Below are 26,370 nucleotides of genomic sequence, written 5' to 3'. Positions count from 1 at the left end.
TGAAAATAGTCTCAAAAACCATCTCGAACTACACCAAAGTGATCCCTAAATGACCCCAGGAGCACCACGAAATAGTCTCAAGATCATAGAAAATGACTCTGTTCTGGTCGGCCATGGTTTTGTTTTAGTTTGTCGCGGAACTTAAAGTTTAACAAATAAGGGTTTATAAGTTCGAAAGTAACCGAATATTGTGTACTCAGAGTGAGCTTCATTAAAAAAAATGTTTCTCAATTTCCTCTTACAATAAATCTTGGTAAGTGAAATATCCTTGATATAAAACTATTTTTCGCTAAAATATGGCAACATCTTTTATATAAAAGTGTACGTTGTCCTTCACCGCTCCCGTCCATTTTCACTAGAAATATTACCTGCTTTAAAGAAAGTATGTAATTCCAATTTTATTACGATATATTAATCCTTCTTCGCCCTGCCACGCCCTTTTCAAAAATTTTTATATTTTCTAACTTTTTGTTATAATTTCAATAAGAAAGTAAAATACCGGTGTTGATATTAAGGTCTTTTTCGCAAAAGTATAGCTTATTATATTCGCCTATACTATAAAGAAAATATGTGTAATATACTAAATGTACAGTAAACCATTTAGGAAGATAGGCACCATGTTTTCCATAGAGCTGAGTACAGCTGATGAGTATGTCATGTGAGGGTTCAGTCCAGTGTCACTCTTAGGTATTTTGTTTCTATTGAAAATCAGAGATTGATTACTAATCTTAATGCCCGTGTGTCAAATTCATTGGATTTCATTAACTGAAAGAGTTCAGCTCTGACTAGGGTCCACAAGAGAAGTGAGAGTAAAGCCGCATTGAGAGCATCCGTTGGTGGCCACAATTGATTCAGTTGTCCCACCCAGCTTAAGACTGAAACTACTAGTACAAAGCGATAGTTTTTAAAATATCGTAGCTTTAGGATTAAGCATTGCTTGAAAAAATCAGTCCATTATAATAGACCGTTCCTTATACAAAACAAACCCTGCAATGAAGGCCACTACTTAAGCAGATTTTAGAACTTTTTAAATGATTTGTTGCTACTCAATATATGTACATATTTCCGATTTTTCTTTTATTTACATATGTAAGTACATACAATTACTCGATACTGCATTTATACATACCTATATTTTCCCAAAATCAAAGCCATAAATTCGTTGTGCTCAATTTCGAAATGACATTTTAATGTAAAAATGTTCGCAAGTGAAAATTCGATCGAAAGTTAACGTCACACAAATTTTCGAAATGACAAATACATATATGCAGATTCGAAAAGTTGTCAACGCAAGAAATTAAAATGGTAAAAGTTGTAAAAATTACAATAAAGACAAATGAATAGAAGCTGTTGGATTTAACAAAATTGTAATCGAAATTTGTTAACGCGTGACATGTGCACTATAACCACATGTAAGTAGTAGCTGTCAAAGTAATTGCCAGTGTGGGATTAAATATCGACGTAATCAATGTAAAGTTGTGTTGCCAAAGAAAGAATATATAAAGTCAACACATAGAGACAAGTTTTAAAGCTTGCAGCGAGAGGCGCTCGTATGGCGTCTACCTTAACACTAGTATAGTATTGTTGCAAATATTGACATCACTAGGCTGTTAGTAAATAATCACGCATCAACATAAACATGAAGCAGCGACTCTTATGTAAAAGCACACATTAAATCTAGCAACACTTATGTACAATGCAACGAAGAGATATCTCACACACACAGATGGAGTCACCAGCCGAAGTAGTAACTCACACATAAACACGTATAGGGCTATAAGAAAAACATAAACTAAAAATATACTTGTATATAGCTTGTAACCAAGCATGATATACAACTCTCTGGATGCAAGGCAAATCTACCTTGAGTTCACACAATTCTAATACAATTATAAAGGAATGAGAATAAACTTTTCTGAGCATTAGTAATAATAACAAACAAAACCTGCTTCACAATTTCGGGGATGTGATTTAACCTTGCCAAAACATGGTGATTGAAAAGTCCGTACCTCTGTCAGTAACCACTTCGACGTCATCCAAAAAAGATATATCTTCGTTTAATACAGATACTGACCACATTAACTCTAAACCAGATGCCCGGTCAGCAAAGCCTAACGCTGTTAAGAAGCAAGGCAAATCTACCCTGAGTTCACACAATTTTTATACAAGTATAAAGGGATGAGAACAACCTGTCTGTGCACCAGGAATAATAATATACAAACACTGCCTAACAATTTCGGGGATGTGATTTAACCTTGCCAAAACATGGTGATTGAAAAGTCCGTACCTCTGTGAGTAACCACTTCGACGTCATCCATAAAAGATATATCTTCGTTTAACACAGACACTGACCACATTAACTCTAGATCAGATGCCCGGTTAGCAAAGCCTAACGCAGTTTCAAACATTTCGAAACAAGAGTGAGCAAAAACCCACTCTAACAATTATCAATTGTTTTCAACAAACGATAGACATCTGCTTGATCTTCAATTTTCTCAAAAGGTTACAACAGATTAAACAACGAATCACAATTTGGGATGTGATCTACCTTTTCTGTGACCTTCCGCAGGAGAGTATTTGAAATATTTATGCTTAGTTTAGAATAAGTAGAGAGGCAGTTTACCCATGGGGGTAGACCAAGAGTAAGTTTATTTTCAACGAAGAAGACTGCATTACTCCAAAGTGAACGCTTTATTGTCTAATTTTAAGGCTAAAGTAGCCGCATTGCTCCTGAGAGAATGCTTTAAGGGATAAGTCAAAAGAAAACGCCAAACACTATATAAAACCCTCACAACTGACTTGTTCTGTTACCCGCAGTACAGATTTTTCGACCGTGAATGGTCACGCAGGTGACACAACACGCTGACCCTACTTCCTTTCGAGAAAAAACCACCCCAGGTAACTAATCCAAAACCTTTTTCTTAAGCTCTACTAATGCGATAACGTAAATTTGCTACATCTAAGCGTAACTAATAAGATGACGGACATTTGCTACGTGATATTAAGGGCGATCATAAGAGGGTTCGGTTTACTTTAAGCGTGTAAATTCCACAGCATCCAACCCTCAGAGTGAAGTGAATTATGAATGTTGTAGATTGCGAGCTGCCAACTTAGCTCCCGAAAACATAGCTGATCAAGAAGTAAAGTTGACAAACATGTCCTGGTAACCATCGCCGTGTACAAATTTTGTAATATGACCCTGTCGAGCTCATTAATTATACGATAACAAATTTGTTATTACTCTTCTTTATGTTTTTTTTTTTTTTTTTTTATAAATATAATTTTTTAATTATTCAGAGAAGATAGAACCGTCTTTTTTATGGCAAAGAGCGAGTCCGAAACATCAATTATTCTCGAGTGAGAGTTATAATCTTCATACAAACATAGAAAAGGTTCGTGTAGTTGGAAATTGCTTCTGCATTGTTTAAGAATTATAGGTTTATAATGACTTGAAACTCGGCAAGGAACACTCAAGTTTACTTCGTTCAATAGAAATGGGCTTGAAATCGATCCATTTAAAAGTCTAGCCATAAATAGTACACCTAGAATTTCTCTACGACTTGCAAGGGTAGGAAGATTTATTAGTTTTAATCGATTAGTGTAAGGAGGAAGATTATACGGAGAATCCCATTGAAGACTTCTAAAGGCGAAAAGTAAAAACTGTTTTTGAATTGATTCTAGTCTATCCACATGAACTTGATAACGCGGATTCCAAATTATCGATCCATATTCTAATATCGGCCTCACCAATGATGTAAAAAGGGTTTTTGTAACGTAAGGATCACTAAACTCTTTTACCCATCTTTTCACAAATGCTAAAACTCCTCTCGCTTTATTGACTGTGGCATTAATATGAGGGTTGAAACTAAGTTTGCAATTCATTGTAACTCCCAAGTCGACAAAACCATCAACGCTTTCCAGAGTTTGGCCATTAATTGTGTAGGAAGCTGGCTGTATGTTCCCACGTGAAAAATACATGGATTTACATTTTTCTATGCTGAGAGGCATAAAATTCACATTACACCAAGTAACTAAACGATTTAAATCCGCCTGGAGTACAGAACGTTCTTCAACCGACGCGTATGACTTAAAAAGTTTTACGTCGTCGGCATACATTAAAATTTTAGAATAGTTTATAGTTGTGGAAACATCGTTTATAAAGATCAAAAACAGAATAGGTCCGAGATGGCTGCCCTGAGGCACACCGGAGGGAACATCGATGACATTCGAACAAATTTTTTTAAAAATGGCTCTTTGAGTTCTACCGCAAAGATAGGAGGAGATCCAGCGAGTTAGGCCAGGTTGAAAACCAAGCAATTCGAGTTTATAAACAAGCAATGAGTGGCGTACTTTGTCGAATGCTTTGCTGAAATCAGTGTATATAATGTCGGTTGATGATTGTTTCTAAACCCATTAAAGACCTGAGTTGTAAATTCAAGCAAATTGGTTGTGGTTGATTTGGCTCTACAAAAGCCATGCTGAGAACTATCTATCAATGTAGAAATCGAAAATGTAAATAGCGTACTGTGCATAATGAGAATGTAAACCGGCTCTCTTATATAATTTGAATAAACGTGATTTCTTATTTTTTAAAGCTTTTAAATCTTTAGGAAATCAGGCTTGCACTGATTCAATGTACGAGCATGTGCGTTTGGGCACAAGTTTTTCAAATATAGTATAAATGGTTTTATTAAAATGTAAAACGTTTTCCTCAACATCCTCTTTATATCGAGGCCACGTTATCTCAGAAAGCTCTTTATTTAAATTAACAGCACAACATGTGTTCCTTAGACACTGACAACTCCGAAATGAATGCAGGTGTGGGAGCTAGAATTTATTCGCATTCTCTGTCTGGAACATAACTAGCAAGTAATCAACTATCTATTATGACGAACAACTAGGAATAAAGGCTACAACTGGACCATACACCAGTTAAACTAGAAATTTTCATCATTTGGGTTCCGTGTCATAGGTAAATCGAAGGATATTGAGTGGATACATAGGGGCACAATGGAAGAAGATGAGGATAAAATCAGCGTCGAACAAAATCTTAATTTTACATGTACAAAGCTCAGAAAAAGTAGAAGAGCCGTGCAATTCTAAGAACTTTATGGCCGGAATAGAATAACAGAAGGACAAGAAGTCTAATGAGTATACGCGATAACCAAAAACTTATAGCCATCTGCGCCGGTCAATGGTCTTCAAGTCCACATACGGAAAAGATTGGAACTCCGCATAATGACCACTGCAAAAGTTATAAAGATGCTACTATTAAAACTACCTAACTAACTGTAGATGCCGCTAGGAGCAGTCGACGACGCAGAGCTATTATAATTAAAAATCGCATCTTAAATCTGATTCTTTTAATTGAAAAAGTGTCTTCTTTATGCAAAAAGTTAACGAGGTTTGAAGTTTTCAAAAAAGTGTACACACTATTTGATTGCTTATGATTGAACTTTTATTTTAATAAAAATTTATTCAACCAATAAACATACTAAATAATAATTAAAGTTAAAAGTCAAAAAACCATAAAACTACAAAAGATTTGCCAATATTGTCCATGAAAGCTAAACTACTACGCAACACAATGGATTCTACTGTTAACGTAAATCTATGAACAGCAATATTGCATAGCCAATATCTGAGGTCATGCAGAGTTCAAATGCCAATGATGTCTTTCTTGGTTAATAGAAAATGAATTCAGGTTATTCCTTTTGTACAATGAATATAAGCGTCTAATTTCTTCAGTTGAATGGTTGGTTGCTGATATTGGTTGAATGAATCCCTACTGTGTGCTTTGAATAGAAAGTTTTCCACATATATTTCTGAATGAATTCATTTATGTATGTATGTATACATGTATATTTACATATATAGTTTTCCTTATTTACTATGTTGATTTGTATGTAGGAAAAGCACTAATACATTCTGCTGTACTTTTTTACTACCTTTATATTAAGTCCCTTTCATGTTTGTCCCCTCATTTCTATTCGAATTTTTGACCAACGGAAAAGTCTTTTTTGGTAACTTCCCGTTAAGCTAGACGCTTGATACTTAGAACATAGTTCAGATCTGGGGGACATTATAATGCAAGTGAAAAAAATTCCGGTAGGTGGCGCACGGATCGATACATATAGAAAATTAGTTTTAAAATGGAAATTTTGCGATCGACTTTTAACTAACTTCTCGGTGATTCAGAAACTAGAAACTTAGCACATAGCTTGCTAGTCGATAGCACTACAATTCGTGGAAAACAAAATGCCGCCAGGTGGCAGACGAATCGAGTTGAACGAAAATCAATCGCAGGGAATCTTACGATTGATTTTTAAGTAACTTCCAGGTGCGCTAGAGAATTGAAACTTGAGCCGTAAGTCAGAACCCGGTGACAATACTATATTTGATCAAAACAAAATTCGCTAGGTGGCGCATGGATCGAGATATTAAGAAAATTAATTTTGATTTGGGAATTTTTCAATCCATTATTAACTAATTTTCCGGTGACCTAGAGACTTGAAACTTGGCACTTAATCAGAAGCCTGGTGACAATACAACTTACAGAAAACAAAGCTCCTCTAGGTTGCGCGCTAGTCAAGAAAAAATCCTTTAAAAACGGGGGGAATTTCGCGATCGATTTTCGAGCAACTTCCCCATGAGCTAGAGACATGAAACTTAGGCCGTAAGTCAGAACCCGGTGACAATGCACTATTTTATGGAAAAATATGGATGGCGCACGGATCGAGATATTGAGAAAACTAGCTTTAAATTGGGAATCTTGCAATCTAAAATCAATCGCAGGGAATCTTACGATCGATTTTTAACTAACTTCCTGGATGTCTAGAGACTTGAAACCTGATATATAGTTTAAAACTCGGTGACAGTGCAACGTTTGATCAAAAAATTTGAGCTACGTTACGCACAAGTCGAACTATTTAGAAGATTAGGCTTTATATCTTCGTGGCTATCCTCCTGAGTGTTGCAGGCATTATAGAATTCCACCTCGTTGAGAGTCCAACTCAATGCACGTCCTTGCATACTTTTAGGCGTAAGCGACTTTCACCACTATTCTGACAAATGAGGTGGAATTCTCTTGTTATTGTGCACATTCACCAGCAATGAGAATTCACCACATCATTAATTGTGTTGAACTTACTTCCTCAACTCTCAACTATTGTGATCATATTCACCAACAACGATTGAGTTGCACTATCCGGCTCGCCAATTATGAGAATAAGCGCCAACAAAAATAATTCAACACATTCATCCTATTTATCCAACTCACCCGCTCCACCAATATCAAGAACAGCTATAATAATTCAACGATTTATATGTAGCACACATACTTCTTTCTACAGTCACCTAAGCCGAATATAGATGTAGACGTAGTACGTCCGAGCAACGCCAAAGAACGGGTAGCTATTTTGAAGAAATAAAGAAAGATAAGAATTTTCACTTAGGAATTACTTAAATTACTAATCAAAGTTGCAATTGGCTTTTTGTAGGCAGTACTAAAAAATTGAAAATAAAAAGATGATAAAAAAATGAAATTACTATCTTTATATAAATGGACCAAAAAATAGAAGGCAATTTTTCCTTTAATACAGACATAGTCTTGTTGAATTTTGACTAAAAAACTTTAACAAAAGTTTTTGTAAAAGAATTTTGGGATTTAAAATTATTAGGGTAGAGTGCGTTTTTAAATTTTAAATAATCAATTAGCTAATCCCAAGTACATGGTTTGTCTTAAATTGAAAGATTGTGTGCTCCACCTTTATAGTTTTAAATCCCAAAATTCTTTTACAAGAGCTATTGTTAAAGTTTTTTAGTCAAAATTCAACAAGACTATGTCTGTATTAAAGAAAAACTTACATTCTATTTTTTGGTCCATTTATATAAAGGTAGTCCTTAAAATTTTTTTTATCTTCTTTTTATTGACATTTTTTTACAAACATAATTTGTACGAGCATTGTCAGACAAAAATCAAATAAGTTATACAGAACCACAAAATTTGAACTTTTTCTTGCAACAGAGTAACAAAAGTACTTTTTAGTTTGTGTTTCCTACAAATCATATTTGGTTAATATACCTAAGGTCGGGCCTGACAGAGTCACTTTTTATATGCACTCTAAGGTTAGGTGTTGACGATGACTCCTTAATCAAGTTGTAAAAAAGTTAAAAGAATTATAAATATGGTATTCTAAAAAATGATGCTCTCTGAGCGAAGCTTATAGTTTTATACTAGCAATTTAACTCTCAAAGATTAGTGCTTTCATAGTCTTTCCATCCCAGAGATAAAGTTGAGTTATGCTGAACTGGCCGGTCAATAAAACTCCGTCTATACTCAATGCATCCATAGTGCTACCAGAATTTATTTGATGACCAAACAGAAAAACCACAATAAGATGCCAAGGCTAATGTTATAAAATAACTGCGCCCTCTTGCCAAATACTAGAAGTTGTCTAGGACATAGCTTAGTAGCCTCTAGTTCAGGCAACTCTGTCGCCCGAAGAAGCTGGATCCTTGATCATGCGATTATAGGACAGGAACACAGAATGGGCTCAACCGTTTTTTCTTGTAGCTCGCAGACGTAATTTATATACATGTGAGGCAAAAAGGCAGTGTCCAGTTAGTATGCCAATTGTGAGTCTTAAGTCTTCTTCAAATAATTTTATTTATGGGGCGATTTGCTTGAAATTCAGTATAGCGCTACTTCCGTGACTAGCTCATCATTTGAGAAACTTTTCTTTCCGGGAAGTCAACAAGGGACCGACCGACCTATTCCAAAAAAATTTTATTTATCGTATAGGTACATCTTCGACAAAGATAGTATTTGAGAAACTTTCATTCCGGTGTTTGGACCAAGGACGGGTCTATTTTATACAAAACAGTTTAAAGTGCAAATTTCTTTAAATTTGTTATAGGCGTACTTCCTTTATTTTCGGAAAGTGGAACATGATCTGATCCATTGCAATATATCGTATTTCGTTTGTGAAGTTTCTTTCCGAGAAGGGGACCAATCTATTTTTAATGGTGCCAAAGAAGTATAACTTCTCACGCGCATACAAAAGCTCACTCCACCTGTTTTTATGCTTGAATAATTAGATTTGTTTGATCTTTAATCTTCGTTATGCAAATATCATTTTATAAAATAATCATTAGAAAGGAATTAACATCGCTCTAAATAAACTTTGTTGCTAGTGAATTTCACACAGCAAACAAAACATTCCTCTTAGTGTCAATATTAATTAATTTGTAAATTTTATTAGAGCGTTTTAGTTGCGCAGAATAAGTGATATTAAAATTTGAAAGTATTACCCTAACGCAGAACATTTACACTTGTATATGCATATACATACGTATATGTACTTATAATTCATCTCACACCTACATCAACTGTCAATAAGCGAAAATCTCATTAAAAGCTTCAACAAGAGACTGTATTAAAATAGTTTTCCGAAAATAATATAAGAGAGTGAAAATGCAACGAAGATGGACACAAATGTATACAGACACACTAAATTTACTCACTTATACTAAATTACTTTACCCAATCAACCATCGAATTCGGCGAAACGGCCTGTAAGGAAAAATGGTATTTGATGTTTCCCCATAGAAATCTTTCTCCAAAATCTACGCAAGTGACATCTCTTAATTACATGAAAATAAGCGATGAACATGAAAATTCGGTGTCGGATTTGGGGTGGGAGATAGACATTGTCGTTAAGTACTGACGTTCATTCCTGTAGACAAACGTTTCACACCTATCCGATTAAAAGCGAAATTTTTTTTTAAATCATTCCTCTGCGCCCATGCGCCGATGAAGGGGAAGGAAGTTGAGGTGAAAGATATTGTGGCGAATATTAGCATCACTATGCTGTTGGTAAATAATCACAACAATAAAGCAACCCACACTTATGTACATGTACACATAGAAGACGACGAAGAATATCTCACATACACATAAGTAGTTATCAGCTAAGAGCAGAAGTTGATACTCACATATACACACGCATATGGCTAGTAGAAAGCATATACTACAAATAAACATGTATATGGCTGTTAACCAAGCATGAGATAAAATTGTTCTCAAACACATTTTCGCGAAATGACTAGACCTTAGGAGAAATGGGTGAACGAGAAAACCGAGAGTATAAAAGCAGCGCAGGATGAGAGCTCAGTAAACAGTTTGATTTAAACACGCTGTTGTGAAATACGTGATATTCACACATAATTGTACTACTCCCAAAGTGGCTAATAAAAACCATTTTACAATACAATACAATATTGGTTTATTTATTTGGCAGTTCAGCGATTCGAATATTAAATAAATAAATAATAAAACTATATAAACATCGCTTGGCGACTTTAACCCAGGATAGGCAAGAAGGTGTTCTTGACTCCCCGTTGCATTATTCGGCATTCACAATGAAACCTTCCTCAAAGTACTGAAGCTGATCGACTTCGCCGGTGCTCGAAACATGGACAAAACCAACACTAGGTTTCAGCATAAAAATATACATCAACCTACGTGACTGTTTCCCGATCGAAATACACGTATTTAGATCTACTCCACGATCTGTACCACGTTGTAAAATATGGAAGGAATGCCTCCAGTGCTTAAGATGTGAGCAAGGTACGAAAACCTTACATGGACTCGGATCACTATTTGGTCACAGCCAAAATACGTGTCCGCCTCTGCGCAGCTAAAAGCAAGGGAAAGAAACACAAGAAACGCTGGATGTCGTAAGGATGCAAACGCAACAAACAGCCAATGATTTCTCAACTCGACTCTCACACCTGCTTTATGAGAGCACAAGTCAACCCGATTGAACACAGGAGCAGTGGGAGTATATTTCTATGGCACTTCGTGCCGCCGCCGAAAAAAATTTGTTACACTCGTATATATGTGGGATAATTAAACAGTTTAGTTTATTGTTTAATTCAAGGGTGTTTAATTTTCTACAATTTTGAAATTAACATTTCAATGAGCAAATACACATTCGTACGCAGTCTTTGCGTAATTTGCTTTTGCATTTTCTTTAACTTTTTGGTTTTTTGCATAGACACGCCATAACTTGTATTTTTCCCCAATACGTTTTCAATGTTCAATCTTTAACTATTTTTCTGACAGTACCCGTGTTAGTATGAAGGGGATCAGTCCTACGCTACTCTTTCAGCCATAAACAGGTACAGTTGCTATCTCCATACACTGAAAGAAAAAGACTAGTAAAATCAACCGAAATACGCGTCAATTCAACCGAAATTTCTGCTAATTTTTATCCAACGCAACAAGATGTTGAATCAACTGCGCACAAATCGTTGATTCGTAATTGACCGTTTTAGTAGTCAAATGAACAAAAAAAGTTGTTGCGACAGCTTTGTAGGAAAGTACTTATGTTGCGGAATTTGCAAGGCAGACGAGTTTTCATTGATATCTTTTCATGACAAAATTACACTCGAAGTGCTTGCCGAACAGTGCCGAGGGGCGACCCCGCTTGGAAAAATTTTCTTCTAATTTAAAAACCTTATTTCTAAAATTTTTATGTTGCTTTGCCCGGGGTGTGATCACAGGGTCTTCGGTGTGGTAGGCGGAGCACGCTACCATCACACCACGGCGGCCGCCATATACATACGTAAATTTGCATATAGTACACAGTATACATGAGTACAAAGTGGAGAGCGCAGTGAGCGTAAAATTCTCCTTGAAATTTGCTCATGTATTGACTGTTGATCGCTGTTGAAATGACCTGTGAGATCAGTTGTGCTAATAAAAAAATCAGTTAGATTGATTAGGAATCTGTCAATTTTACAGAATTTTGTTAACTTAAGAGCGCCAATTTCTCTTCTGTTGAAATGACTAAACTAATATGTTTGCTTGACAAACAACTCGGTCGAATTAACCATAATTCGATCAATTTCACCGAATCTCCGTTAAGTGAAGAACAATAGAACCGATTTGTTGATTTTACTAGCACCATTTCTTTCAGTGTAGGATATGCTAAATTAAAAGGGCTCACTCCAACACGTATATAAAGATCAAAACTAGCTATAGTCGAATACTCCTTTATGACTCTTCCTGGATTAATCCTGGATTAAGCGCAGTATTTCGCATGGTTACTGTCGTCATAGTGATGTACCGAACTTGCTAATATTTTGAAAAACCTAAACTTTAATCACTTTACTATAAGGTAGATAAAACGGCAACAAAATTTATTTGTCTTGTTTTTGAACTACATTGTTTTTATCATCTGAAGGAGCGAGACTGTTTGTTAAGGACGACCCTAGTGTATATGTAAAAACTTGCATATATTTATTTTGCTAAAAGTATGGAGAATGTATCATTCCCTCCTTAAGTAGCATATCAACTTTTTTATGTGACAAACTATCTTCCAAAGCATTATTGGTTTATATCCAGTGACAACTGAGTTACCGTGTGTCATTAATATTCTATACGCATGTGATAAGCTTAGATGACAGTCACAGAACGAAACATTATTATTACTTAGTAAGTATGAGAAGTAGGAGAAAATTTAATTTACTACACGAAAATGTAGGAATATACTTATACTCTTCATCGCTTAGCTTAAGATTGATGTTGCAATGGACCCGAGAAGATTAATAAAAAACTTAATATTGCCTATTTGTGTATTCCATTTGTAGGATTGGAGTTAGGTGATCCAGCGGGCTGAGGAGCTTGAAATTTTCCCGCGGTAGGCACGCCTGTATTGAAAAGCATCTAAAGTTCAATGAGCCGGTGGTGATCAAGGTATTGATAAACTGTTTCCGCTGCAGTCAAGCCAGTACTAGAAGGTTCTAGAAACTCACATGAGTAACTCTCTCTAAACCAGTTAAAACGTCAGCACAAAAAACAGTTGAGAAATGAAATTGGGCCTTATAGGATAAAGGAAAGGAGCGAATTATAAGCTGACAAGAAAAATCCTACGTCTTTATTATGAAAGGTGAAGACGCATGAGCGATACTCAAGTATTGGACGGATTAACGATTTTGAATTTTGATGTGCACCAGCAATAGAAGGAGTCAAAGTCGGTACGACAATACGTGTAAAAGTAAATCGAACTTATGAATAAGTTGAACATGGTAGACGGAATTAAATGCTTTGATGAATTCAGACTACTTTTATTACCAAAGAGGTAAATTCAATCAAGCTGGTAGTGGTTAACCTCTGATACATAAAACCATGTTAGCATGGAGACTATAGGGAAGGGCACTGATATTGAATTGGGTTAGTAACAATATTTTCAAAAACTTGACCTTAAACCCCGCTAATGAAAGGGTATAATAAAAGATTGTATCCAAAATGGTGGGAATAACGCTGATCCCAGAGATAATGCAGTACCTTTGTATGCAACTGAGAACACCATTTGGTTACAGAAAGGACGTAAGCTTCAAAGATCAAAAAAGATATTACTATCAATAAAAAGCTCCATAATTTCATGCGAGCTATCTAAGCGATACGGGTAAAGACTGGAATTAAAACTTTTGGAGAAATAGGATGACTTAAGGAATTTCGAAAATAGTTCTGCAACGTCACCAACTGTGCTAGCTTTTTTACATCCAAGTGTAAATGTGGAAGTATACCCAGAAGTTTTCCATTTTGTGTTAACAAAACTGTTAAACTTTTTCCGATTTTTGAATAAATTGAACTTTAAAAGACCTTAAGAAAAAGTTACGAGGGTGAAAGCTAAAACGATCTACTAATTTAGGGAAGTCTGCTGATATTTCAGATTTCTTGAATATCTATTTAAGCCCAGAAGTTATATAATTGAGTCTGACAAGTTGTCTTGAGAATAAAACTGGCTTATTCGCACACAAAAAGCAAATACGAACACAGATATCAAAAAGACATTAAATTGTACTAAAAAATATGAAAAGCTGAATAAATATCAGTGCACGTATCAAGATCCGAACAATCGTGGGAAGCCAGCAGATTCTTTTCTTTAGTTCAACTAGCTTTTTAGAAGCATCTGGAACAGGGTAGAGCCTGTACTTAAATCATGCGAAATAGAGTAATATCAAGTAATATATGTATAAAACGTAGGGTACAAAGGTTCTCCTGCAAGAGATAATGGTGACGTTTGTGTAAAGGCAGTACCCAGCGCATCGTACAAAAAAACTAAAACCAGCAACTTATTCCTGTTATTTGATAAATTGTTTATCTGTAGAAGAGATGCGTCCAACAGACAACTGAGATAGTTTTGTTGAAGGTGTTTTAAAAAGTTTAAATCACTTATGTATATTGACCCTACTAACTGTTGGCAAGGTAATATTGTGGCGAATATTAGCATCAATATGCTGTTGTAAAACAAATACCGCATGCAGCCAAAGTGAAGAGATATCTCGCATACCCACATGTAGTCATCAGCTAAGATAAGAAGTTGTTACTCACACATACACACGCATATAGCTTACTTACCAATATACATATATTACGATACAACAGTTCTAGAAGGTGAAACGTCTAGACCTTAGGAGAAATATGCGGACGAGGCAACAGAGCGTACAAAAGCAGCGCAAACTGAGGAATGACTAATCAGTTTGATTTAAACACGTTGTTTTACTAAATAAAGACCATATTGTAGTACTGAATATTGGAGTTATTTCTTCGAAAGTTCAGCGATACAAACGTTATCAGAATATGCAATATGTTAATGGGTAGATAATTAGTCCACATAACAAATATTGTCCTTCACAGAGCCACAGAAAAGTATATTATGTCTGGCTCGAATGGAAATCAGCTTTGCTTACTTGTTATCTTATACATATTTCTCAGCTTTTGATGTCATTGGTTTTGGTATCCAAAAACTAAAAAATTAACCAAAGTTTGGCAGCATTTTAAGAAAAAAAACACCTATATTCGGACTACGCACTCATAAGAGAATGCACTGTGTTATTATTGTATCTTATAAATACTCTTAAGGATACTTAATACTTATTTGAATATATACTTATTATGTTCAAATTTCTTCATTTTTCATTTTCTGAGCTAATAAAAGTCAACTTGATTGATTATTCTCTGACATGGTATCTACTTCAGTTAATGAATTATTTATAAGTGTATTATACTCACTTAACGCTTGTACTCATTAGCACATACATACACGTACATTTAAACCGTATTTATTAATCCATAGAAGAAAAATTGAATTTTTTTCCAGGGAGAATTTAGTTAAAGATATCCATTTAGTATGTTTACATGTATAGATAAATTGAAAGTGATAGATTTGTAATTGAAATATAAGAAGATAAGTCAAGGTGGATTTAACTAAGCTAAGTTGAATTAGCAAAGCCTAATATGGTGAATCTTAGCAGAACTACTTTTATTATTATTAGGCCTCGATGCACTGTGACCATTATTTAGATCAATTTTGTTTGACCTTACAGCTTATAACTCTATGTGAAGGATTTAAATACATCGTGACGAATTTTGCAGCTTCTGTTAACGTTCACATCTCTGAACTGTCGAATAAATAACTCCAATATTTAATATAGTAAAACTTTCTTTATTTAGACTACATTGGCAGTAGTAATTTACAATTATCACGCGCTTCACTAATACCATGTTTAAATCAAACTAGTTGACTATCACTTGCACCATGCTGCTTTTATACTCTCAGTTCGCCTCGTTCACCTATTTCTCCTAACTTCTAAACTTTTTACGAACATGCCTTCTGGAACGGTTGTATCTCATACTTGGTTATTTAGCTATATACATGTATATCTGTAGTTTATATTTTTCTTATAGCTATATGCGTGTGTATGTGTGAGTAACAGCTTCTGCTTTTAGCGGATGATAACATGATGTGTGATTGTTTGTCTTTCTTTTTCGCTCTTATCTGCTGACTACATATGTGTATGTGAAATAATATCTTCGCTTCAAGCTGCTGGTTATATATGTGAAATATTCTTCGTTTTCTTCTATGTATATATAAATAGCTTACTGGCGTTGTGTTTATTTACTAACAGCATAGCTATGTTAGAAATGTTAATATTCGCCACATTATTTTACTACCTATTCAGGCTTTCTTCTTCATACTGCGAACAGATTTAGAGTCACGCTACCTAGGTGTGAGAGTTTTTGCCTTATATTTGCTGAGAATGTGAACCGGCGTTCCATATTCTGGCTCACAAAAGCGGCAGATTGATTATCAGTTAGATTTAACTTACCTAGATGATATAGAATAATCTTCATACCGAAAACTGGAAAAGATAGCCGTCTACCCCCGAAAGACTGCAGGCCTATGAGTTTGACATCTTTTCTGCTCAAAACCCTTGAGGGATTAACAGATCTGTATATAATATTAAATATGAAAGAGGAATTGTTCTCTTCAGCACAACATACTTACTTCAAAAGCAAGTCAGTCGCTACTGCATTGCATAGGGTAGCCTGGAACATAAAGGAAGGCCTGTAACACCAAAAATATGCCCATGAGCATTGACGGAGCTTTCAGCAATGTCTCGAAAAGAGCAATAATGGACAATCTCAACTCGATTGAAGTTCATCCAGCTTTAACTAATTGGATCGGCTCCATCTTAAGCTTCAGAATGATCACAATAATACGAGTATGGGGCCTGTGCGGAGCAACATAATCTGTAAACAGTAAAACAGCAGCGTAGAGTTTTGTCAACAATGCTGTGGACGATGATTATGAACCAATTGCTTAGGCATATCGACCAAGGACCAGTTAAACTTACGACATATGCGGATGACATTTTAGTCATCATAAGCGGCAGATGCCTAACAATAATCAGCTCCCTGATGTATCAGGCACTTCGGGATATACATTCCTGGCCATCTAGGGTCTGGTTTGCCATCAACGCGGAAAAAACCGAGTATTATTTACTGGAGATATATGGCCCAAATTGGACTACAAAATATAGCACAAAGTATCTAGGAGTTATATTGATAGTAATTTGTCGTAGAAACCAAATTTGAAGGAGAAAACGAAAAAAGCCTCCGCGGCACTCTATGCATGCAAGAGGATGCTGGTATGCACGTGGATCTATAGCGCAAACTCTTTCATTGGGTATTTACCACAATTGTAAAAGCCGACAGTAGCATTGAATGCCATTCTACACATGCCGCGTGTAGACCTAATGGCCAAAAACATTGCGTTAGCAGATATAACAAGACATCATGCCTCGTGGAAGCATATTATTATAGTGCCAGTTAATATCGGGCAAATATAAAATATATGGCCACATGCCTGAGCTCCAGGAGAGATCTTGGACCAACAATTGAGCCGGAAAGTTGTTGCAAGGGTACAAATACCGTAGAACTTACCATACACGTGTATTTGGATAGTTCCAAATTATTGGAAGGGATTGGGTCTGCTGTTTACTGTGTCGATCCCGAAATAAGTTGATGCTGCAAGCTGCCACATTACTGCAGCGTCTCTCAGGTGGAAATTATAGAAGTGAAGAAAGCTTTAGAAATTATCTAGGAATCATGCTTGAGCTATAGTCGTGTCAATATACATATTAATAGTCTGGCGGCGATTGAGCTATAATCTCACACAGTACTTCATCAGTAAGTGTTTGGAGTGAAAAGAAGCATTGAAAAAACTTCGCTCACGCTGGACGATCCTTTTTTACAGGGTTCCCGGCCATGAAGGGATATAACACCAACAACAAAAACAATAACAACAGGTAACGAAAAGCCCGATGAGTTGGCAAACAAGTGTGCAACAATCGCTGAATAGACGATAGACGTTCTCACCCGTTTGGGAGAAATAAAAACTAGGCGGGATTTGCATATGATCCATTAGGCAAGAAAGACGTGAACAAAAGCGCGGCGTTGCAAAATTTCCAAGACCATGTGCGAAATGCCTGAAACAATACGAAGGCTCATTCGCAGTCGAACCTTCAGCTGTTAAATTGCTATCCAACTAAGCACTTTGGCCGATTACATCGCATTGCTTCAGTCAGATTGTTCCTTTCTCACTGCTATCCATATGACGTTAGTTGGAAATATTCTCTGTAAAGAGCTAATTAAACTATATAGTAAAAAATCCACCTGCGAGTTTTGTGGCGGCAAACAGAATGCTTTCCCACTTACACAAATGAAACACATAACAAGTAAGGACGGGGCTGTCTTCGGCTGTGGCGAAGTCGTGATACCTTTCTTGATGAACTATAATCCGATTAAATTCTTCCTGAGCTGTAGAGGTAGTGTGCTGCCCTAACTAATAGTGCGGTTCCGTCTCCAATGATGGAACAGCTCACATCAAAATATTTAAGATAATTATTCTAAAATATGGTAGCCCGTTGTAAGTAGTTCGGGATGCTTTTCGAGCTCCGAGAAAAAATGTCAATATACCTGAGTGAAAGAATTCTAAGCGGGGTCGCCCCTCGAAAGTGGGCTGGCAACTACTTCGACAGGTGGAATTTGATGATCTTAGCAGTTGAAATGGGGCAGAAATAACGAAAAGTTTCGTCTGAACAATCTCTTGTGGGGGATATATACTATATATGCGACCGATCTATAAATTTTTTCAAGCAAGAATGACTGCCTTATACGTAAGCCTTTGGTGAAATTTGAAGCTTCTAGCTGTTAGAATTGGGCAAAAATTATGAAAAGCTTCTAATCTGAAAAATCAGTGGGAGGGGGGGGGGGGGGTATATGCTATACATACGACCGATCTCATACCTTTTTTAAGCAAAAATATGTGTAATACAAGAAAGCATGTGGTGAAGTGTGAAGCTTCAATCTGATAAATTGAGGAAGATATGACTAAAACTCTCTTTTCTGAAAAATCGGATGTATGGGGGATATATGCTATAGTGGTTCGATTCGGCCGCTACCGACAAATGTCTAATCGAACACCAAAATATACGCACTCACCAAATTTTATCACGTTATCTCAAAAATTGAGGGGCAAGTTTGCAATTAAACAGAAGGACAGACAGACGGATATGGCTTAATCAACTCAGCTCTTCATCCTGATCATTTCGGTATATTTATTGGTGGGTATATTCTCTTGCTCTTAAAGACTTACAATTTTGAGACTTAATATACTTTAATATACCATTTCATTTTCACGAAAGGCATACAAGTGTATTGATAAATATATAAATATATATTTTAAAAAAAAATTCATTTCATTTACATTGCATGTTAATATATACTCTATGCAAACAATATGGGACCCACATATTTTTTTAATGAACTACTTCACTACTAAAGACTATAGAATAATTTGATTGAATTTCAACCGCAAGTGATGACCGGTAAGTTCACGTAAATAAAAAGCTCTTTTTGACTAGCAAAAGCGTAAAAAGTAAAGGAAAAAATATTAAAAAAGCTCAATTAAATTAAATTAAATAAATACAGCAGCGAACACAATAATAGCAGTTGCATTTTTTTATACTCAGTTGAGCAGAGCTCACAGAGTATATTTACATTGATTGGATAGTGGTTGGTTGTACACTTATAAAGGAATCGAGATAGATATAGACTTCCATATATCAAAATCATCAGTATCGAAAAAAAATTTAATTGAGCCATGTCCGTCCGTCCGTCCGTCTGCCCGCTAACACGATAACTTGAGTAAATTTTGAGATATCTTGATGAAATTTGGTACGTAGGTTCCTGGGTACTCATCTCAGATCGCTATTCAAAATGAACGATATCGGACTATAACCACGCCCACTTTTTCGATATCGAAAATTTCGAAAAATCGAAAAAGTGAGATAATTCATTACCAAAGACGGATAAAGCGATGAAACTTGGTAGCTGAGTTGAACTTGTAACGCAAAATAGAAAATTACTAAAATTTGGGACAATGGGTGTGGCACCGCACACTTTTAAAAGAACGTAATTGAGAAGTTTTGCAAGCTGAAATTTGGTCAGTAAAATTTAAAAAAAAGTTAATATCTTTACAGTATATAAGTAAATTATGTCAACATTAAACTCCAGTAATGATATGGTGTAACAAAATACAAAAATAAAAGAAAATTTCAAAATGGGCGTGGCTCCGCCCTTTTTCATTTAATTTGTCCAATATACTTTTAATGCCATAACTCGAACAAAAATGTACCAATCCTTGGGAAATTTGGTAGGGCTTAGATTTTAGGACGGTAACTGTTTTCTGTGAAAAAGAGTGAACTCGGTTGAAGGCACGCCCAGGTTTTATACACAGTCGAGCGTCTGTCCTTCCGCTCAGCCGTCAACACGATAACTTGAGCAAAATTCGATATATCTTTACTAAACTTAGTTCACGTAATTATCTGAACTCACTTTGTATTGGTGTAAAAAATGGCCGAAATCCGACTATGACCACGACCACTTTTTCGACATCGAAAATTACAAAGTATGAAAAAAATCCCATTATTCTATACCAAATACGAAAAAAGGGATGAAACATGGTAATTGGATTGGTTTATTGACGCAAATATAACTTTAGAAAAAAACTTTGTAAAATGGGTGTGACACCTACCATATTAAGTAGAAAAAAATGAAAAAGTTCTGCAGGGCGAAATCATAGGCCCTTGGAATCGTGGCCGGAATACTGTTCATGGTATTACATATATAAATAAATTAGCGGTACCCGGCAGATGATGGTGTGGGTCACCCTGGTCCACATTTTGGTCGCTATCTCGAAAACGCCAGCACATATACAGCTATCACCACTCCCTTTTGAAATACTCATTAACACCTTTAATTTGATACCCATATCGTAAAAACAAATTCTAGAGTCACCTCTGGTCCCCCTTTATGGCGATATCTCGAAAAGGCCTCCACCCATAGAACTAAGGCCCACTCCCTTTTAAAATACTCATTAACACCTTCATTTGATACCCATATCGTACTCACAAATTCTAGAGTCGCTCCTGGTCAACCTTTATGGCGGTATCTCGAAAAGGCGTCCACCCATAGAACTAAGGCCCACTCCCTTTTAAAATACTCATTAACACCTTCATTTGATACCCATATCGTACTCACAAATTCTAGAGTCACCCCTGGTCCCCCTTTATGGCGATATCTCGAAAAGGCGTCCACCCATAGAACTAAGGCCCACTCCCTTTTAAAATACTCATTAACACCTTCATTTGATACCCATATTGTACAAAAGCATTCTAGACTCACGCCTGGTCCACCTTTATGGCGATATCTCGAAAAGGCGTCCACCTATAGAACTAAGGCCCACTCCCTTTTAAGATACTCATTAACACCTTTAGTTCGATACCCTTATCGTACAAACAAATTCTAGAGTCACCCCTTGTCCACCTTTATGGCGATATCTCGAAAAGGCGTCCTCCTATAGAACTTAGGCCCACTCCCTTTTAAAATACTCATTAATACTTTCATTTGATACCCATGTCGTACAAACGCATTCTAGAGTCACCCCTGGTCCACCTTTATTGCGCTATCTCGAAAAGGCGTCCACCTATAGAACTAAGGCCCACTCCCTTTTAAAATACTCATTAACACCTTTCATTTGATATCCATATCGTACAAACAAATTCCAGAGTCACCCCTGATCCACCTTTATGGCTATATCTCGAAAAGGCGTCCTCCAATAGAACTAAGGCCCACTCACTTTTAAAATACTTATTAACACCTTTCATTTGATACCCATATCGTACAAAAAAATTCTAGAGTCACGCCTGGTCCACCTTTATGGCGATATCTCGAAAAGGCATCCACCTATAGAACTAAGGCCCACTCCCTTTTAAAATACTCATTAACACCTTTCATTTGATATCCATATCGTACAAACAAATTCCAGAGTCACCCCTGATCCACCTTTATGGCTATATCTCGAAAAGGCGTCCTCCAATAGAACTAAGGCCCACTCACTTTTAAAATACTCATTAGCGCCTTTCGTTTGATATGCATATCGTACAAACAAATTCTAGAGTCCCTGGTCCACCTTTATAACGATATTCCGAAAAGGCGTCCGTCCACCTGTAGAACTAAAGCCCACTCCCTTTTAAAATACTCATTAACAATTTTCATTTGATACCCATATCGTACAACCAAATTCTAGGGTCACCCCTGGTCCAACTTTATGGCGATATCTCGAGCAGGCGTCCACCTATAGAAAAAAGGCCCACTCCCTTTTAAAATACTCATTAACACCTTTCATTTGATATCCATATCGTACAAACAAATTCTAGAGTCACCCCTGGTCCACGTTTATGGCGATATCTCGAGAAGGCGTCCACCTATAGAACTAAGGCCCACGCCCTTTTAAAATACTCATTAACACCTTTCATTTGATACCCTTATCGTACAAACAAATTCTAGAGTCACCCCTGGTCCACCTTTATGGCGATATCTCGAAGAGGTGTCCACCCATAGAACTAAGGCCCACTCACTTTTAAAATACTCACTAACACCTTTCGTTTGATACCCATATCGTAAAAACAAAGTCTAGAGTCACGCTGGTCCACCTTTATGGCCATATCTCGAGAAGGCGTCCACCTATAGAACTGAGGCCCACGCCCTTTTAAAATACTCATTAACACCTTTCATTTTATACCCTTATCGTACAAACGCATTCTAGAGTCACCCCTGGTCCACCTTTATTGCGATATCTGGAAAAGGTGTCGACCTATGGAACTAAAGCCCACTCCCTTTTGAAATACTTATTAGCACCTTTCATTTGATAACCTTATCGTACAAACAAATTCTAGAGTCACCCCTGGTCCACCTTTATGGCGATATCTCGAAAAGGCGTCCACCTATAGAACTAAGGCCCACTCGCTTTTAAGATACTCATTAACACCTTTAGTTTGATACCCTTATCGTACAAACAAATTCTATAGTCACCCCTGGTCCACCTTTATTGCGATATCTCGAAAAGGCGTCGACCTATAGAACTAAGGCCCACTCTCTTTTAAAATCCTTATTAGCAACTTTCATTTGATATGCATATCGTACAATCAAATTCTAGAGTCAGCCCTGGTCCACCTTTATGGCGATATCTCCAAGGGACTTCCACCCATAGAACTTAGGCCAACTCCGTTTTAAAATACTCATCAACACCTTTCGTTTGATATCCATTTTGTACAAGCGCATTCTAGAGTCACACCTGGTCCACGTTGATGGCGATATCTCGAAAAGGCGTCCACCCATAGAACTAAGGCCCACTCACTTTTAAAATATTCATTAACGCCTTTCGTTTGATACCCATATCGTACAAACAAATTCTCGAGTCAGCCCTGGTCCACCTTTATGGCGATATCCCTAAATGGCGTCCGTCTATAGAACTATGGCCCACTCCCTCTTAAAATACTCTTTAATACCTTCCATTTGATACACATGTCATACAAACACATTCCAGGGTTACCCTAGGATCATTTTACTACGAGGTGATTTTCCTTTATTTTGTCTCCATAGCTCTCAACTGAGTACGTAATGTTCGGTTACACCCGAACTTAGCCTTCCTTACTTGTTTTTTTTTTTTTGATTAAAATAACTCCGCTAAACTTTAAGGAAATGCTTATCCAAAGGACTTTTTCAAATGCGAAATAAAATAAATTTATTTTTGTTTTTTTTTACTTTATGGACAAAGAATGGTTTTATTCACTTTCCTGGTGAAGCTGGCAAATAAAGCCTTCCGTTTAATGTAGTTTAGCGCTAGATGGATGAAGAATGTGTTATTGGTTGTAACTGTCACCAATGTAACTGATCCACTAGTGTATCATTTTAACGGCAGTAGTGTTATTGTTATTGTTGTATCGTGTGGCACAGATACTACGTTGTTGATCATAATATGCCCGCTGACAGGTTCTACCAGCCGACCGATTCACCTCCTTCAGTTAAGGGATGTTAGATTATTTGGTGGCGCAGCTGCATCGCGCAGTTCTGCTCGGTGTCTTCGGCAAGAAACAATTTAGAAGTAACAGCTTTTTCAGCATCTCATAGCGCTGTTTAACATAACATACTTACGGCGCTATGTATATGGTGTTCAGACTTCATGAGCTGGAATTTGTGGGAGTGCGTATTTGCAATGATGGTTAGTAGCTCCCTCTCTTGCTATTCTTCCACAGCGCTTATTATGTTTCCTTTAGTGCAGGATGAGGGTGACACACCTGGAATTTCGCATGGGCGTTATGTTGACAAATTGCAATTCTGTTCTGTATAAAATCGAAAGAGTAAAGTGAAAATATTTACTTAAATAAAAAAAAAAACAAAAAGAAAAATATGTGAGAGCAGTGAGAATAAAAATTTTGTTAACATCATTTCCCTCTCACTGACTTAACTTTGTAATCAAGGAGAATCCATACCAGGTGGTGGCAAAGCGAACTCAACTAATTCGTCGTGCAGAAGAATGTCAAGTCAAACGAAAACTTTAATTGATTATGATTAACTGATATATTAATGTACAAGGCGCTCTATGGAATATAATCAAGAAGAAGCAATCAGATGGGATAACAACACCTGGCGCTGAATTCGCCTTGCCTTGTAATATTTGTCTCATGGGGTCAGTTACATCGTTCGTTGAAGTTCTTTCTTCAAATATCAAAAATTAACAATTTTCACCAAATTTCACTGTAGTTTTTCCGTTCGCGACTGTATATATATATATATATATATATATATATATATATATATATATATAATATGTGTGTATCGTGTGTATATTACAAGTCTTGCACTTCACCAGTTTCCTGGCAAAAAGTGTGCAAAAAAAATTCAGTACATAAAAAGAAGCAAAAGACAAATCAAAAATAATTTCATGCAGCCTAACAGAAACTGCATGGCGGATGGCAGCAAAAAATCATAAGGCCCAATATGAATACATATGTGCGCTGCGCTAGAACACAGTTACTAGTATACAGCAGAGCTGTAAAAAGATTGAATCAATTTAGTGTGCATTCTCTCAGCATTCTTTTAAAAATTTGTGATTTTTTGGTTGCATATTATAAATCTCCATTCCTGAATGGCTTAAAATTCTTTAACTCAAAGCTAAAGTGTGTGTGTTATTGAATGGTAAAATATAATTCAATATAGAGTGTGAATGTAAGAACCATTCCCAATCTTTAATGAATGTAAACTTGAAATGAATGCAAACTTTTCCATTCAGTACTAAATACTTTTTCCAAAAGGTTATTTGTTTTGTATACTTTCAATGCCGTCAGATATATTAAATCAATTTGGGAGTTGGGTGCAAAAAAGGCGTAACATTTTTCAAGAGGAAAAATAGGCCCTTCTAATTATTCAAGTAGTTTAATATTTAAGAATTCATGATCTTAACACAGGCTTATAATTATTGAATATCAATTATTATGTTTGTTTAAGATCAACTGAAAAGATATATATATATATATAATATATATATATATAAGTTATAACAGCAGTATTCAGCGGTTGACCCATTTACTCACGTTGCTGAGCATGTGACCGCGCTATGTTGCGTGTTGAAGTTTCGCTGACGCAGCACACGCGCACAACAAGCGGAAGTTAATTGGGACAACGATTGGTGTAGTTGCAGAAATTGTGATGGAACAGCATAATCTAGTTTTAGTTAAGTAAACTATTTTTTATACAATAATTGTTTAGCATAGCATAATTACTTTAACACAAGAACTTAGCTGCTAGGTAAATTACTTTGTTCGAGTTAGTTCAATTTGGATAGTGCAAGAGCACAGAATAAATTTTATAACGTTTAAATATTTCTCGTGAACGGGCAGTTCACCGCAACTTTAATTTTTTATCGCCTCGCCTGCTGTGAGGCTTAACTTATATAATATATATATATATATATATATATATATCGATAGTACCATTTCGAAAACTAACAAACAAGTATATAATTATAAAGCAGGAAAGTCTTAAATCATCTTCATCGTGCCCGAACATAAGACATTCAAGAAATATTACTTCATAGCAGATTTTGTATACTTCGTAATTTGGTTGGATTTTCTTTAATTAAGATCAAAAAATGTTAGGCTTATGTGATTTGATTGGTTTCCTCGCGGATAACTCGCTTACATAAAACCATAGCGCTCTTGATTATATAAAGCATTCAAAAGACATCAAGATATAGTCGAATTTGACTGAAACGTCGCAAAGACAATCTATTGCCTTCTTACATGTCAAAATGTTACTATATGTCCTACTTATTTTGCTATTGTTGTAAAATGGAACTTGTCAAAATGTTACTATATATCCTACTTATTTTGCTATTGTTGTAAAATGGAACTTGTCAAAATGTTATTATATGTCCTACTTATTTTGCTATTGTTGTAAAATGGAACTTATCAAAATGTTACTATATGTCCTGCCTATTTTGCTATTGTTGTAAAATGGAACTTGTCAAAATGTTACTATATGTACTACTTATTTTGCTATTGTTGTAAAATGGAACTTGTCATAATGTTACTATATGTCCTCTTATTTTG

The sequence above is a fragment of the Eurosta solidaginis genome, chromosome 2 (assembly GCF_040869045.1).
Source record: "Eurosta solidaginis isolate ZX-2024a chromosome 2, ASM4086904v1, whole genome shotgun sequence".
NCBI classification, from domain to species: domain Eukaryota; kingdom Metazoa; phylum Arthropoda; class Insecta; order Diptera; family Tephritidae; genus Eurosta; species Eurosta solidaginis.
Note: the sequence above shows the minus strand (reverse complement) of the source record.